Source organism: Propithecus coquereli, unplaced genomic scaffold (assembly GCF_000956105.1).
Source record: "Propithecus coquereli isolate 6110/MARCELLA unplaced genomic scaffold, Pcoq_1.0 Scaffold14, whole genome shotgun sequence".
NCBI classification, from domain to species: Eukaryota; Metazoa; Chordata; class Mammalia; order Primates; family Indriidae; genus Propithecus; species Propithecus coquereli.
Window position 1 is genome coordinate 12,021,226 of NW_012138302.1, and position 16,590 is coordinate 12,037,815.

At 43.1% G+C, this 16,590-nt stretch overlaps 1 pseudogene; it reads right to left on the reverse strand.

Annotated features, from left to right (window-relative positions):
* Positions 1–493: 493 nt before the first annotated feature.
* Positions 494–2,183, reverse strand: LOC105806312 (annotated as a pseudogene).
* Positions 2,184–16,590: the final 14,407 nt, after the last annotated feature.

Below are 16,590 nucleotides of genomic sequence, written 5' to 3' on the forward strand. Positions count from 1 at the left end.
CCCATGCTCAGCAGAGAAGGCCCATGAAGGGCGTGGTCATGGTTCCTGACAGCCCCACGTGGGACTTAAAAGCTGAGGGACCGAGCAGGGGAGGAGACGAGTGACCCTGGGGTCGTGGCAGAAGACAGGGGAAGGGAAATAAATTAAAGGGGAAGGGGAATGGAGGGCCTCCAGCCCTGGCTTACAGATTGTCCATACACTGTGCTCCGGGGTGGGAGGTGGCCGGGGAACCCTGGAGAAAGCTGGACGCCCACAGACCCCCACCCAGTTCTCCAGGACAATCCCTGATTGGACAACGCTGCCCTGTCCTGCCCCTCCGGCCTCTCTCTGCCCCCAGAGTACAGCAGGACCTGAATGGAGCCTGGACAGACGGACGCGTCCAAATGCGCAGTGTCTGGCCCAATGGTGTTCACACGGGCTCCGTGAGATGAGGTAAATTCTGTGCAGCAACTTCCTTCACTCTCAGCAGGAGAGTGGGGAGCGGGTCCAGCCGTCAGAGGGACCGGCTGGTGGAGGGCTCCGCGCCGGGGGTGCCCGGGACGAGGTAGGGCTCGGCGAGCAGTGGGAGCTGCCGCTGCTGCTGGCGCTGCCCCGGCTCTGGGGAGCAGACCCCGCGATGAGGTGGACCACAGGCTTCTGGGCAAACAGCACACCCGCGTAGGTGGTGCCGTCGACGTCCACCGACATGTTAACGCTCCCGATGCTGCTCGCGGTCAGGTTCGGTGCTGCCGCTGAGGTCTCTGCTCTGTCTTCCCTGCCGTTGATCCTGACTTTCACGGGGAGCTGCCGGGCCGTGCTGAAGAAGTTGCGCTGCAAGGCCTGCTGCACCAGGCGCTGCTGCTCCGCGGACAGCCTCGATACCTTCTTCTCAGGAGGCTCCCCTGACTCCAGCCGCTCCCGCAGCTGCTCCGGCGCGGCGGTCCGAGCACTGGCCTGCTGGCCTGCCGAGGCCACAGGCACAGCCAGGCGATTTGGCACGGGCACTGTTGTCACGGGGACTCCATCACCTTTCCTGAGAGTGGTTGCTGGCGGTACCCGAGGGCTACTGGTATTGGTGCCACGGCTGGAGCAAAGCCCGAGGATGGGGAAGCGGATTTTGGGTGGGGAGAGAAGGGCAGGGGCCCCAGCAGCAGCAGTAGCAGCAGCGGGTGAGTAACCAAAGAGGGAGGAGCTGTAGCTGGGCCGTCGGCCCTCCCTCCGGTTGCCAACAATGGCTGCCTGGAGCTCAGCTGGGGAGCTCAGGACTTTCTTCTCACACTCATAGGCGTATAGATACTTCATGTACTGGGTCCTGAGGGCGAAGGCGGCGCTGGTGATGGACGTGGGCAGGTTCAGGCCTTTGGTGATCTCCCTCCAGATCTTCTTGTTAACGATCTCCACCAGGCCCCCCTCTCGGTCACCAGCTTGTACAGCATGTACAGGTCCAGGATCTGCTTGGCCATGATGGGGATTCGGTTGATGGGGGTCCCCCTCTGTTGCATAAAGATGAAGAGGTCATCCAGGAACTCTTTCCTTTCAGGATCACTGTCCAGTTCATACAGCTTGGCAAAATCACGAGAGATCTCTCTTCCCCCCCGGCCTCCATCTGCATCATCACTCCAGGCCAGACCACCATTCTGCTTGTGCTGCTCATCCAGATTCCAGCCCGGCTGCCCTGCTGTGGGGACGGAAGGTGGGGCCTTGGAGGCATCTTTGGTATGGTCTTCTTTAGCTTGTTGTCCATGCAGTGGGAGCCCGGGTGCTGGCAGTAGATTGGACACAGGTGCTCCTCAGGGTTCTTGGCGAGTTGCTTTCTGCCCATGAAAATATTTTGAAGCAGCCTGGGTTTCTTTCTCAGTCACCTCTGCAACTTCATCATCTCCATCGTCATCTTCCAAACCTCCTTCCTCTTCCTCAGGCTCTGAGTTCACATTGCCCTGTTCAAAAACTCGGGCCACTGCTGTGGCCGATGGAACTCTGGCTAAGGGACCCAGGGCAGGGCTGCCAGAAGGCCTCCCAGGTGCAGGAGAAAGGAGAGTTGGCTGTGTGATTGGCTTCTGGGCATACAAGAATGGGATTTCTCTCGTCTGCTGTCCCTGCTTCTCTCTGGCATCCATCTGCAGAGGAGCCAGGTGCGGCTGCTTCTGTTGTTGCTGCTGCTGCTGCTGCTGCTGCTGTAGTGGCTCCATTACTGCCTCAGGCTTCACCCACAGGTTGGCATGGCTCTGAACCTGGGCACAGCCCACCAGGCACACTGGGTCTAAACCTGTGCAGGGCTCTCCGGTCCTTGGCGGTGGAGGAGGCGGCTGCTCAAGCCCCAGCACGGCAGCTGCGTCTAGGACTCCTCCGCAGCCAGGGGCCTTTCATTTCTAATCGAGCTTATTTGAGTCCCTGCTCTTCTATTTCTAGTTAATCTGGCTAATGGTCTATCAATTTTGTTTATCTTTTCAAAGTAACAACTTTTTGTTTCATTGATTTTTTTTTTTTTGGTTTCCATTTCATTTAGTTCTACTTTGAGCTTTGTTATTTCTTTTCTTCTGTGGGCTTTGGGTTTGGTTTGCTCTTCTTTTTCTAGTTCCTTGAGGTGTGACATTAAGTTGTTAATTTGTGATCTTCCTGTCTTTTTGATATAGGTATTTAAGGCTAAGAATTCCCTCCTTCGGACCACTTTTACTGTATCCTATAGATATTAGAAGTTTTTGTTTCCTTGGTCATTTATTTTGAGGAATATTTTGATTTCAATTTTAATATCATTATTGACCCAAGGATCATTCAGCAACAATTTGTTTAATTTCCATGGCTTTGTGTACATTTGAATGTTTCTCTTGGAATTAATTTCTAGTTTTACTCCACTGTGGTCTGAGAAGGTACATGGTATGATTTTGATTTTGTTTTCTGAATTTGCTGAGACTTTTTTGTGTGGCCTAAGATATGATCAATCTTGGAAAATGTCCCACGTGCTGATGAGGAGAATACATATTCAGTAATTTTTGGGTAGAATGCTCTGCACATGTCTGCTAAGTCCATTTGTCCTAGAGTCTCGTTTAAGTCCAGTGTTTCTTTGTTGATTTTCTGCTTCGATGATCTGCCTGGTTGTCAGTAAGGTATTGAAGTCCCCAGCAATGATTATGCTACCATTTATTTCTTTGTTTAGTTCTATGTTTGTAGAATTTGCTTTATGAACCTGGAAGCTCCTTTGTTAGGTGCGTACATATTTAGGATTATTATCTCTTATTGTTGAATTCCTCCCTTTATCATTATAAAATGACCATCTTTGTCTTATTTTAGCATTGTTGATTTGAAATTTATTTTATCTGATATGAGAATGACTACACCTGCTTGCTTTTGGTTTCCAATTGTGTGGAGTGTTTTTTTCCATCCCTTTACCTTGAGTCTGTGTGAATCCTTGTGAGTTAGATGTGTTTCTTGGAGACAGGATATACTTGGGGTATGTTTTCCCCATCTATTCAGTCAGACTATGTCTTTTAAGTGGGGCATTCAGACCATTCATGTTCAGTGATGTAGGATAGTGTCTGTTCATCATGTTGAACAATACCTTTTTGTTTTGTTTTCCCTCTTGTACTATTGTTTTGTTAGAGCTGTGGGCTTTAAATTTCAGGTGTTTTTACACTGGTAGGTATCTATCTTGCTGTTCCATGTATAATGTAGTTTTGAGTATTTCCTGGGGGTGGGTCTAGTGGTGACAAATTCCTTTAGTGTTTGCTTGTCTGGAAAAACCTTTATTTCTCCATCAATGATGAAATTTAGTTTTGCAGGATACAAAATTCTTGACTGGCAGTTGTTTTGTTCAAGAAGACTCAAAATAGGGCCCCAATCCCTTCTGGCTTATAAGGTCTCTGTTGAGAAGTCTGCTGTGAGCCTGGTGGGTTTTCCTTTGTAGATTAGTTGTTGCTTTCATTTTGCAGCTAGTAGAATTTTCTCCCATATTTTGACTTTGGCCAGGTTGATGATTTTGGCCAGGTTGGAGACAGTGTGGCAGAGAGGAATGCCTCCCTCCCCCACATGGGGCCCTCTGCTTGTGCTTCAACAGGGGTTTCACTGTTCTCAAATGCTCTCCAGCATACTTCCTCAATTATATCAGTCGCCTATAGTAGTTTATTAATTGTTTGGGTCTCTTTTTGTGAAGGAGATGAGCATCAGGAAACTTCAGTTGGCCGTCTTGCTGATGTCACTCCTTTCATTTCAGTCAATTGATTTGTTTTATAAAGGCACTAAGGTAATTCAATGGGAGGAAAGATAGTCTTTTCAACAAATTGTGTTGGAATAATTGAATACCCATATGGGGAAAAATTAACCTTGATCTTTTCATTATACCATACACAATAACTAGATGAAATGGATCAAAAACCTAAATGTAAAACCCAACACTATAAAACTTCTAAAAAAAAAGAGAAAAATTTTACTACAATACGGTAGGCCCTGGTCTCTTAGGACACAAAAAGTTTGAGACTTAAAAGAAAAAATTAATAAATTGAGTTTTACTTAAAATACCTGTTCTAAAAACAGTTAAGAAATGAAAAGACAAGCTATAGACTAAGAGAAAATTCTTGGAAACATATATTTAACAAAAGTCTTGTATCCAGAACAAAGAACTTTTACAATTCAATAAGATCATTAACAATTCAATAGAAAAGGTGAACAAAAGATTGGAGCACATTTTTCATGAAACAAGATGTATACAAATGAGTAATAAGCACATGAAAGGATGTTCTGCCTCAGATCATTTTTCATATCATCCTGCATATGTTATTGCAAGATTTTTTTTCAACTCATCCCAAGTTTCCTAGTCTATCTATACCATAGTGCCTTGCAAAAACACCATATGAATAATGCAATAAAATTTGATTATTGAGCTATCATGATGGATCTAACTTATTCAGTCAGTAAAGATTAAGGTTTTTTTTTTGTCCCCCGTGGTTGTTAAAACACTCAAAATCATTAGTAATTAGGGAATTAGGGAAACAAAATAAAACAATAGTTAGATGCTCACTACATATCAATTAGAATGATTAAAATTAAAAAGATTGACAATATCGAATGTTGGTAAGGAAGTGGAGTACTGAAACTGTTGTATATTACTGGTGGGAATGTAAAACGGAACACTTACTTTGAAAAACAATTTGACAGTTTCTTGTAAAGTTAAACATATGTTTACCATACCACCAGGCAATTCTACTCCTGGGTATTTATCTAAAAGAAATAAAATCACATGTCCACACAAAGACTTGCCCACAAATGTTCATAACATCTTTATTCATAATATCCAAAACCTAGAAACAACCCAAATATCCATCAACAGGTGAATGGATAAACAAATCATAGTACATTGATACAATGGAATATTAGTCAGCAATAAAAAGTAACAAACTATTGATGTATTCAACTCTATGAAAAAATCTAAAAAACATTATTCTGAGCAAAAGAAGACATACCCAAAGAACACGTGTCACATGATTCCATTTGCAGTGACAGAAGGAACATCAGTGGTTGCATGACATGTGGGTGTGGGGCAGGTAGGTGGGAATAAGGTAGGGAAACTTCTTCATCTTGAGGGCATGGATTACAAGGGAAACTTGGAAGGGGCACAGTACACTTTACGGGACTATGGAAATATTTTATATCTTGATTGTGGTGATGGTTATATGAATGACATTTGTCAAAACTCATGAAATTGAATTGTTCAAATGGATGCATTTCATTGGTATAAATTGTACCTCAATAAAGTTGATTTTCTTTCCTTCCTTTCTTCTTTTCCTTTTTTTAGAGATGGGGGTTTCACTATGTTGCCCAGGCCAGACTTGAACTCCTGGGCTCAAGTGATGCTCCTGCCTCAGCCTCCCCAGTATCTGGGACTACAGGCATGCGCCACTGCACCTGGCTAATGAACTGATTTTTTTTTAAAGGTCAGGGTTTAGACTTCAGGGACTTATGTATCAATAGGTGACCAGGCAGATACTCAGAATTAAGTACTCTTTCTTCACTCTCAGCCCAGCTTCCTCCTCTTTCAGGATATATTTTCCCAGGTGAGGGCAAAAGTGCCCTAAAACTGAATGTGCCTCCTCCCAGTACAGAGCTCACTGGAGCTACTTAGTTTGTATTAACAAATCTAGAATGATGCTAAGCTGATGATCATTAACTCTAATTTTGCTTTTTGGCAATTGCCCCTTGGTTTTAGCTTTAAATGTTAAAACTTTAAAAACTTCCCCTCTGACAGAGGAGTTGTAACTTTGTGATCCATCATGAACATCAAACAATTTTTAGAAACACATTATAACTGGAGAAGAAAACCATCTCAGATTAAGACATTGTATATTTCTGAGTCTCTGTTTACATAATGATATACTAGGATAATAAAATATTCACTTCTCAGGTCAAATAATGTTATCCCATGGCTTACAGCCCTCTGTGTTTTTCTATTATCTTTGAGTTATAGTCCAAACTCCCTGTCCTGGCTCCTTAGGTCCTTCGTAATCCAACCCTTGCCATTCTGTTCAGTCTCATCCATCAACACTTCTCTCATCAGGTTTTAAGCTTGTGCTTTTCCATGCATAGTACTGTGTCAGCTCTATTCCTACTCCCTGGAATGCCCCTTTTTCATATGTTAATCTGACTAAGGCATACTTGACTTTTAAGACTTAAGTCACGTGAGAACTCTCTCCAGAAACCTTTCTGACCTTCCCCCTTCCCATGTCTGTGCCACATGGGCTTGTCCTATATGCCATACATAGACCTTGACCGCTGCATTTATTTAACCATATGGAATTATTTCCTTCTAATCTTTCTTGTTCATCTTGAGGGCACAGATTATTCATCTTTGTGTTTTCCCACCCCAGAGTATTGGCTAGCACCTAGTGGATATTATTAAATATTTGTTGAATGGGCAGACCCAAGAATCACATAATTCATAGCTTATGAAAGGAAACTTCTCCCCAAACTCTTCCTCAATAGAATGAAATGTTTCTGTTCCCTCATCCCACCTCCGATGCTTACTGTAGAGTCTTGAACAAAGAAGGTATTTAATCAATGTTGACATCTTTGTTGCAATGTGCATTTAGTGGAGGTTGCCTTTAATACTTCTTTTTATTTTAAAGTCAAAAGATTTTAGTTTTACTTTTGGCTCTGCTATCCTTGTGAATGTGAATAAATATTTTCACCTCTCTCAGCTTCACTTTCCACATCTACATAATGGGAATGATAAAACTTGCCACATTGGATTAATTTGAAAATTCAGTGACATATCATCCAGATCAAGAACTGTTGCATTTGAAATGGTCAAGCGGGTCTCTCCGAAAGGGTGATATCCACAGTTGTTCAGATGTCTTCAAGTCTGGAGAAACTGGGGCTGCTGTCTCAGAAAGGTCTCATGGGATAGATAGTCAGTTTTGGGGCCTATGGTTGATAAATAATCTGGAAAAATAAGAACAGGTTGTGGCACAGCAGGGAAAGGCTATAATCTTTTCTCCCCCACCTTCTTTCTTCTGGAGACTTCTACCCATGTCTGGCATAGGTCATCAGGCAAAATTCATTTGTCGGTTTCACCCTATTGACATCTGTTTCTGTCAATGCAAGCCCAGGGCAACTTAGGTGCAAATCAGCATGAGTGTCAGCATTTTTTTCCTCAAGGAGGCCCAGAGAATATGCTTGAATCAGGAAGGGGATTTGGGAGTCAGTGAAAAAATATTCCATGGTGTAGGCTAGAAATATTTGGGGTACACCAAATGGCAAAACTTGGGCAAGGGATACCTCTGAATCTTATGGCCGGTGTCAAACTTCATGCCTTGCAGATAGTAACAAAACAAAACAAAACAAAACAAAAGACAACTACTTTGTTTCCTGGTTGCTTTCTTGTTTAAAGTGGGAAAAATTGCATAAGAGACTATCAGTGGTAATAATTATCCTCTCGTAAAGGCACACAATCTTTTTCTCTGTGAAAGTAACTATGTATTATCTCATTTGATCCTTATCACAGGCCCATGGGGATAATTAGGGCAGGTATTACTACTCTATAGCTGAGGAAAGAAATATTCAAGTCCATAGAAGTTAACTTAGCTGTCCAAGTTCACCAGCTAAGAAGTATGTGGCGTGGGACTTGAACTCTGGTCTCCTGATTCTAAATTCTCAATGAACGACACAGGCTGTTTTCTCTTCCATGCCTTTGCTCTTATTATCCTCTTTTCCTAAAACAACCTAAAGGGAAGGAACAAGTTTCTAACAGCCACATTATCCCAAGAAGGAATGAGGTAATGAGCTCCTCATTGCTGGAGAGGGGAAAGCAGAGGATAAACCACTTGGCAGGGATATTGTAGATGAGATCCAACTGTTGAATGGTGGGTTGGACTGGACAGCCTTAAAGTCCCTTCCAAATCTGTGATTCAGTATCATTGACCTGCAAGCACTAGCGCTAGCATGTAAGCCTTGGACATGGAAGCCGAGCTGAGGGAGCAGAAGTACAGGGTACAAACTCTAAATCAGAGGAGACTCTTCAATTCACGGAATTACAGAGCAACATAGCCAAAGGGGTCTTTGGCCCAGTCCCTGTGACAATTGTCAAACTCTCCTCCCCCCTGCCATCCATGCTTATTAGGACAGCCCCAGCAACTCGACAAAGGAGAACCTCCAGGTCTGTCTGGCTCTGAGAGTCTGGAAAAAGGCATCTTGATGGCTCCTGGAGGGATCAGGCCTGGACTAGGTGGTAGGAGGGACCCTTACAGAGACCAGCTGGACTGGAGCTCCTCAGGACACGGAGGACTGAAGACAATTGATTGACTTCAAGATTTAGACAGGACTCTGTTGGGAGAAACAATTCACCTCAAAACTTAACCGGTGAAACACAGGCGCATGTTATCAACAGGTGAGCAATGGGCCAAACCAACTCCTGTTACTGATTCTTGGAGCAGAGCTGAAGTGGGCAGAGCATGGACAGATTGCACGTTAGAGCTGCATAGTTTTGAGTTGAAATTCTGGTTCTGTAACTGTCTTATGAGGTGACTCTGCAAGTTAGTCACCTGTCTTTCCCTGTTTCCTTATCTATAATTTGGGAAATACTTACACACACCTCTCGGAGAAATGAATGAAATGACAGATATACATGCATACACATTGCACAAAATAGGTGTTTAATAAATTCCAATTTCTTGCTCCCTTCTCAGAGAGTAACAGCATGCCCAATTATTGAAATACAAAATGTTGTATAACATCAAGGATACATAAAAACACTAAAAAAACTAATAAATTGTTTACTGCTTTTCTGAGACTGTTTAAGTGAGGACCAAGGGCTAACACTTACCATCCATCATCTAGTATACTTCGAAGCAAAAAATGGGAATCTGTGGGTCATTAATTTGGCTCAAAGGGTCACCGTGTCCCAGGCCAAACCAGTTCTTTGCAGCTTTGCCCAACCTGCGTTTTCCCCTGCACCCTGGGAGCTCCTTCCCTCACCCCACGCCCCCTGTCAACAAGACTGATGAATTCAATACCTCCTCTCCCCAGCTGACAGCTCTGGTGAGCTGACTCCAATCAGCGGGATCCCCTGGTCGCCTGACTCAGACCTCCCCAATCAGAGGCGGAGTCGGCGTGGACAGACAGACGGTCTGGAGAGGCTGGTAAGTAAGAACTCCCCAAGTGCCTCGCCAAGGACCGATTTGACGAGGCTGCCAGTCACTCTTGTCAGCCGTGTGTGGGACTCGTCAGGACCCAGCCTGGCTCTCCTTCCCCCCATCAATGAGCCCTAAAGGATTTTTCTTTAAACCTGATTGCCCCGCGCAAGGCATTGTAAGTCCGTTGGTTTGTGATTCATCAATCCACGACAGCTTGTTATTCCAGAAGCGTTTAGGCCCTGAACCAGGAGAGTGGGAAAGGTTTCTTGGTGCCATAGCAGGACAAAAGTTCACTGGTTTATTGATTCATGACACAAATATTTACTCAGCCTGCTGTTTAACTATGGAGATCAGCTGAGGAGGAGGATGTTTACTGGCGGGCCTCGCTATAAAGAAATCCAATTCAGTGAAATGTAATCCAGAAATCCTGACTGAAGGACTATTGATATGGAATTAATATTGAACATGTGAGTCAGGCATTTTACATGTGTCACTTGTTGGACTCCACGATGTCTTTGTATGTAATACAATAATCTTCATTTTATAGAGGAGAAAACTGAGGTTCATAGGTGCTCATTGACTTATTCAAGGTCCACAGCTAGGAGGTAGCAGAAATGGGATTCAAGCCTGTCTGGCTCAAAATCCCATGATCTTAGCCATTTTTGCTGCATTACTTGTTCTCATATCTTTAGTTGTTGATGGGATAAAAGGAAGACAAAGCTGTTTATGGAAGCACTTTGAAAAATATAATGCTCTCAGCTGTCAGGGAATACTGGAGTGTTGTTTTTGAGTTATCTGGAACTGCAGGGGGGGAGCTTTCGGTGGACAATGGAGCATTTGGTCGACTGACCTCTCTTCCAAGTTCAGGAGGCCTCTCGAGTTTCAGTCATCAAGGCTGCCTTGGAGCACTGGGATTCTGAACTATTTCCTTATGTGCTTGTCCGGGGCTGGGGCTCCTCGGTGTGAGCTGAGCCTGGTGGTACTCTTCTGCCACATAGAGAGATGAGGTCAGCCCGGACTCTGCCCTGGGGTTTTAATCTAAATAACCACTGCAATAGGCTGCATTCAACCTGGCGAAAATGTTTATTTCTTATATCTGCTTGAAATAAGCTTCCTTGCCGAAGGCCCCCACTAAAGGAGGTAGAGAGGGCTTTCCTATGTTCAGGGAAATTTCTCTTGCATTTCTTAGCTATTAGCTGTAGAGGTTGAATTTTTCAGATCCAGAAGACACGGAGATAGTGTTTTAAGAGACAATATGGAGTAGCAAACCATGCACCGAGCTGGGAGTCTCGTTCTGGGTCAGAGTCCCAGGTACTCAATGATTCACTCACTGTATGACTTTGGAAAAGTTGCTTAACTTCTCTGTTTCCAATTCTCCTCCTATAAAATGGAAATAATAATACTTTTTCATCTTACAGACTTATTCTGCAGGTGAAATTTAATAATAATTTTATTTATTCATTTTTTCATTCATTTAGTAACTGCAAGAAACTTCAGATATATTGATGAATAAGACAGCCATGTGCTATGTTCATGAAGCTTACAGGCTAGTGGGAGAGAGAATCATAAACCATCTTGATAGATAATTATTTAAAGAAATGCTGTGAGAAGTATTATAGGAAAGGAACACAAGGTGCCTTGAGGGCCTGGGGCTGAAAGTGACGTTGAAGGTGAAGCTTGAAGGATGAGTCATAGGTTGTGGCGTGACGGGGAGGGGAAGGGCATTTTGCTTAAGGAAAGCAGCAGGCAAGAAGTTTCAGAGGAGTTTGGCACAAACCAAGAACGGAGAGAAGGTCAATGTGTAGTGTGACCATATGGCCCTGTTTGCCAAGGACAGTCCCTATTTAAGCCCAGAGTACTCATGAATGGAGCCTTCCTGCCCTCCCTAAATCATCTCTGTTAGATGAGAAAGTATACAGTCATCTCTTTAACGTGGCTGGGGTGTAGTGAGCAAAATGGAATGGTAGGATAAGCAGGTTCACAGGGGTAGGCTCAGGCTTTGCAGGCCACATTAAGGAGTTTGGTCTTTACCCCAAGAGCAGGAGGCACCAATTAGAGGGTAAAAAACAGATGATAATATTGGTTAGTATTCAGGATTTCTATGTGCCTGCATTGTGCAATCTGCTCCAGAGGAGACAGGTAACATTGCTATCCCCATGTTATATATGAGAAAACTGAGACATAGTGATCAAGGGACTTGCCTAGGACTGCACGGATGGTTAGTTGGCAGAGTGCTGATTTAAAGCCAGGTCTCATTCCAAAGACTGGGCACTTAACCATTCTGACACTGACTGTAGTGTGAAAGCCTTTTGCTAGAAATGTCTTCTGTTCAGGGCTACTTCTTTTCTGAACACTTAGCTGACTTTAGCACACGTGTGTTGAAACGACTTGACGTGAACTGAAGGCTTCACAGCAACATCTCCTGATGCTATAGAACGGCAGAACTGAGTGTTAGAAGGAACATGAAAACAGCAGCAGCGGTATTCACGGTGGCATCAGGATTCAGGATTCTGCCAGCTGCGAACTGAGCAAAGCCACTTCCCTTCTCAGAGTGCAGTCCTCAGCTCTCCAACAGGAATAAACCTGACCCTTCACCAGGCTGTGTCCAAGAACACATCAAATGTGAAAGGGCTCTGGAAGCTGAAAAAGGCAATAATGATAATAACAACCAAACACGTGGCAAACATTTGTTAAGAACTTCCTTTTCACCCAAGGACTGTGTTAAGTGATTTATGTAATTTTTTAAATTTACCCTTCAAAATTACCCCACAGAGTAGACACTATCATCATCACCATTTAACAGATGTGTAAATTGAGGCCCAGAGAATTAAATAACTTATCCAAGGTCACAGGGCTGGTACTCAGAGCCACCCAAGTGGCCCCCAAGCCAGGGCTCTTAGCCATTACATAAGTTATTAAATAATTTTATCCATTCCAAAGAGGATAAATTCCCATAAATGACTCTAAACTATTTCTTCTGGGAGCTTAAGAGCCCCAAGGTAGGATGAGGATGTTCAAGAGGAGAAGAGGTGGAGGGCAGAGAGGCACTGGCTTATCGGGGCTGTCCAGGAAGAGAAATGTGCCCTCAGATCAGGGCACATTCACAGGGCTTTGAGGGGCTTCTGAGATGCCCAGGCAGGGCCAGAGAGGAATCAGTGATGAGGCCCAAATTTGTTAGGTTAGGACACAAACGATAGATTCTGTTTGGAAGACAGATCTCCTCTTGCTCCGAGTAGCAATAGTAAATGAGGACACGGCTGCCATTGAGGTGAGTTCTCACGTGGATTACATTGGGGATGATATAACACTGCCACATGCTTTTCCTCATCAATCAGCCAAGAAACACTGCATAAGCTCAGACTCAACTAATACCATAACTGTCATATTTTGGTAATTTATTACCTATCAACCATCATGCCATATTCTTTTGCACATTACTCCAATATTCATATCAGGCATTAATATTCCTGTTTTACAGATGAAGGAACTGAGCACAGAGAGATGAGATCCCAAGCCCAAGGCCCAAGAGCTGGTAAGTGGGTTTGAACCCAGTTGCTCCGACGTCGGTGTGTTCTTAATTACTGGGCAAGGTCACCTCCACCAGCATAACACCAAGTAGAGTATTTACAGAACACCTGCTCTGTGCCTGGCCCTGGGAGATGCTGTTACATAATTTATTTAATTTTAGCCTTGTTATATAACCCTGGGCATGGTATTTAACCCTTCTGGTCTTCTATTTCCTCATCTGTGAGATGGGGATAAAACTAGTACTTACATCAGAGGCTGATGTGAGGATTAAATGAGAGGAGCAAAGTGAAGCACTTCCTGCAGAGCCTGCAAACAGCAAGCACTGCGAAAGTGTTTGCCAGATAATACTCTCCACAACTACCTTATCATGCGCTTACTTTATTTTATTATTCCTGTTTTATCCTGGAGCCAGGAGCCTTACAGAAGCAGAAGACACTGCTTGCTTGCCTCTCAATGTTGTCGAAGAGACTCAGAGTCAGAGCTACTGTTTTTTTCTCCTCTTCCTGCTCCTCTTCCTCTTCTTCCTCCTTCTTCACATACAATAAACTGCATGTATTGAAAGTATACAATTTGATAAGTGTGTGTATGCACCTATGAAGCCATCAACATAGTCAAGATCATGAGTGTATCCGTCACCTGCACACGCTCCCTCATGCCCCTTGGTGGTCCTCTCCTGTCCTTCTCTGCTGCTTCCCCCCACCCCCATCCCCATCCCCAGGCAACCATGGATCTGCTTTCTCTTCTGGTAGATTAGTTGCATTTCTAGCATTTTACATAAACAAATCACACAGTATTCTTTTTAAATTCTGCCTTTTTAAACTTAGTATAATTATTTTGAGGTTTACAGTGTTATTTCATGTATAAATAGTTCATTCCTTCTTATTGCTGAGTACTATTTCATTGTAAGGATATACCATATTTATTTATTCATTCACCTGGCCACATCTGTAATAGTAGCATTCTGGGAGGCCAAGGTGGGAGGATTGCTTGAGGCAAGGAGTTTGAGACTAGCCTGAGCAAGAGCAAGACCCCATTTCTACTAAAAATAGAAATTAGCTGGGTGTCATGGCGTGCCTGTAGTCCCAGCTACTCAGGAGGCTGAAGCAGGATGATTGCTTGAGCTTAGGAGTTTGAAATTGCAGTGAGCTATGATGACACCACTGCACTCTAGCCAGGGTGACAGAGTGAGACTCTGTCTCCAAAAAAAAAAAATTATTCATTCACCTGCTGATGAACATTTAGGTTGTTTTTGAATTTTGGATATTACGAATAAAGTTGTCAGGAACATTAGTCTTTTGGGGGGAATATGCTTTCAGTTCTCTTGGTTAAATTTCTGGAAGTAGAATGACCAGGTCACATTATAGGTGTGTGCTTAACTTTAAAAGGCTGTCGAGCTGTTTTCCAAATGGATAATATTTTGTATTTCTACCAGCAATGTATGAGAGTTCTACTTGCTCCATATCCTCACCAGTGCTTGGTATGTCAGTCTTTTAAGATTTCTGATGTTCTAATAGGTGAGTAGCATATCTTGCTGTGTTTTAATTTGCATTTCTCTAATGACTAATGATGGCAAGCATCTTTTCACGTGTTTATTTGTCATCTATGTAGCTTTTTTTGGTGGAATGTCTGTTCGAATCTGATGTCTCTATTTAATATTCGGTTGTTTGTTTTCTTACAGAGTTTTGAGAATTCTTTATAAATTATAGATACAAATCATTTATCAAATATGTGATTTGAAAATATTTTCTCCCATTCTGTGGTTTGTCTTTTCATTCTCTACATAGTGTTCTCCCACAGCTTAGCGACAATCTGTTCATTGTGGTTTTTAGTCTTCTCTCTGCGTTTAACTTTGGATAATCTTCACATTCACTCACTTGTGCAATGTGGAATCGGCCATTAATCCCATACAGTTCCTTTTGCATCTCAGATGTTGTAGTTCAGTTTGGGTCTTTTTTTACATTTTTCATGTCTCTACTGAACATGCTCAGTCTTTCCTCTAGCTTCTTGAAGATATGGAATATGGTTTAAAAAACCTGTTTTAACCTGTTAATTTTATCATCTGGGTTAGTGCCATTTATGAATTGTCTCCTCATAACAGGTTGGTTTTTCCCCCACCTCAGGTAGTTTTCTCACATCCTGTGCTATGGCCATCTTGCAGGAATCATAGTCCTGCATCGTCTAATGTCTCATGTCTTAGGAACCACTGATTTTTTGTTTGGTTGTTTTTTTAATTGTTTCAGGTAGGAGAATAAATCTGACCCCTGTTACTCCATGTTGGCCAGAATTAGAAATCTCCATAGTTTCTTTAGGCAGAAAAACTCTTTCTGTACATTGTCAAAGCTCTCATTTTTACAGATTAGAAAATTTAGCAACTGCAAATCTATTATCTACAGTTTTGGGGGCCTAAGGAGTATAATGTGTACCATTTGGTATTGGGTCTAGGGGGAGAAATGTCATTAAGGCCACAGGGGTGGGAAGAAGCCAGGCTGTAAAGGATGTCAAATGCTGTATAAACAGAAGGGATTTTATCCTGTGGTTGGTGAAGGACGAATCAAAGAATCATTTTACGTCTAGGAGCAACAGAGTCAGGCTTGATATCCTAATTTACCTTAACACATCCCGTTTTTATGGGGTTGAATTATATTTACCTCTAATAGCAGAAGGGAGTTGATAGAGAGTGAGGAGTTGAGTTTGCTGAGCTCTAGACCACATTCTGATCCTATCTGTGTGACTGAACAAACCAGTTTATCACTCTGGGGCCTCAGTTTCCGCATTGATAAAATAAGCATCCAAACACTTACGTCCATGCTCCGTGATTATAGTGATGATTAGCTGAGAGAATGCACATTAAGTGCCTAGTATGCTGCCTGGCATATAGTATGCCTTTTATAAAAAGGAACAATTATCAATTGAAAAAACTGAGGCTCAATGAAGCTATTTCAATTACAGTAATAGAGCAAGTAAGAGGCGGCACTGAGCCTCCATGCAACTCAGCTTTCTGATAGCTTTCCATGCCTGTGGTCCTTGGAAGCAGGATTTCATCCAAAAGAGGTAAGAGCAATTGGTTTAGGCAAATAGCCACAGGGCCACAAAGATGCACACAGCAGTGGTAGAGGAGTGTCCACTGCCCTCCAACACCCCCTGATCCAGCAGTTGTGGCCCAACCTGACACATTTTCTAAGCAATGAATGTCAGAAGCTGTTGAATTTCAGCCACACAGAGAGTTAATTTAACCAATTGTCTGTCAAATGAAGAATCAGAACTAGATCATGGTGTGCAATGGTTTGTGGTCATGTTTTAATATAATGTTTTTGGCAAAATTAAACTGTAAGAGACTTCATCATGAAAAAAAAAAGCTTTTATTTGTATATGTTCTTCCATGTTGCCAAAACTTTGTATAGTCTGTTCTCATGGCCTAAGATGCAGTGTCCTGTATATACAATATTCCCTCCATGTCTGATTAGAC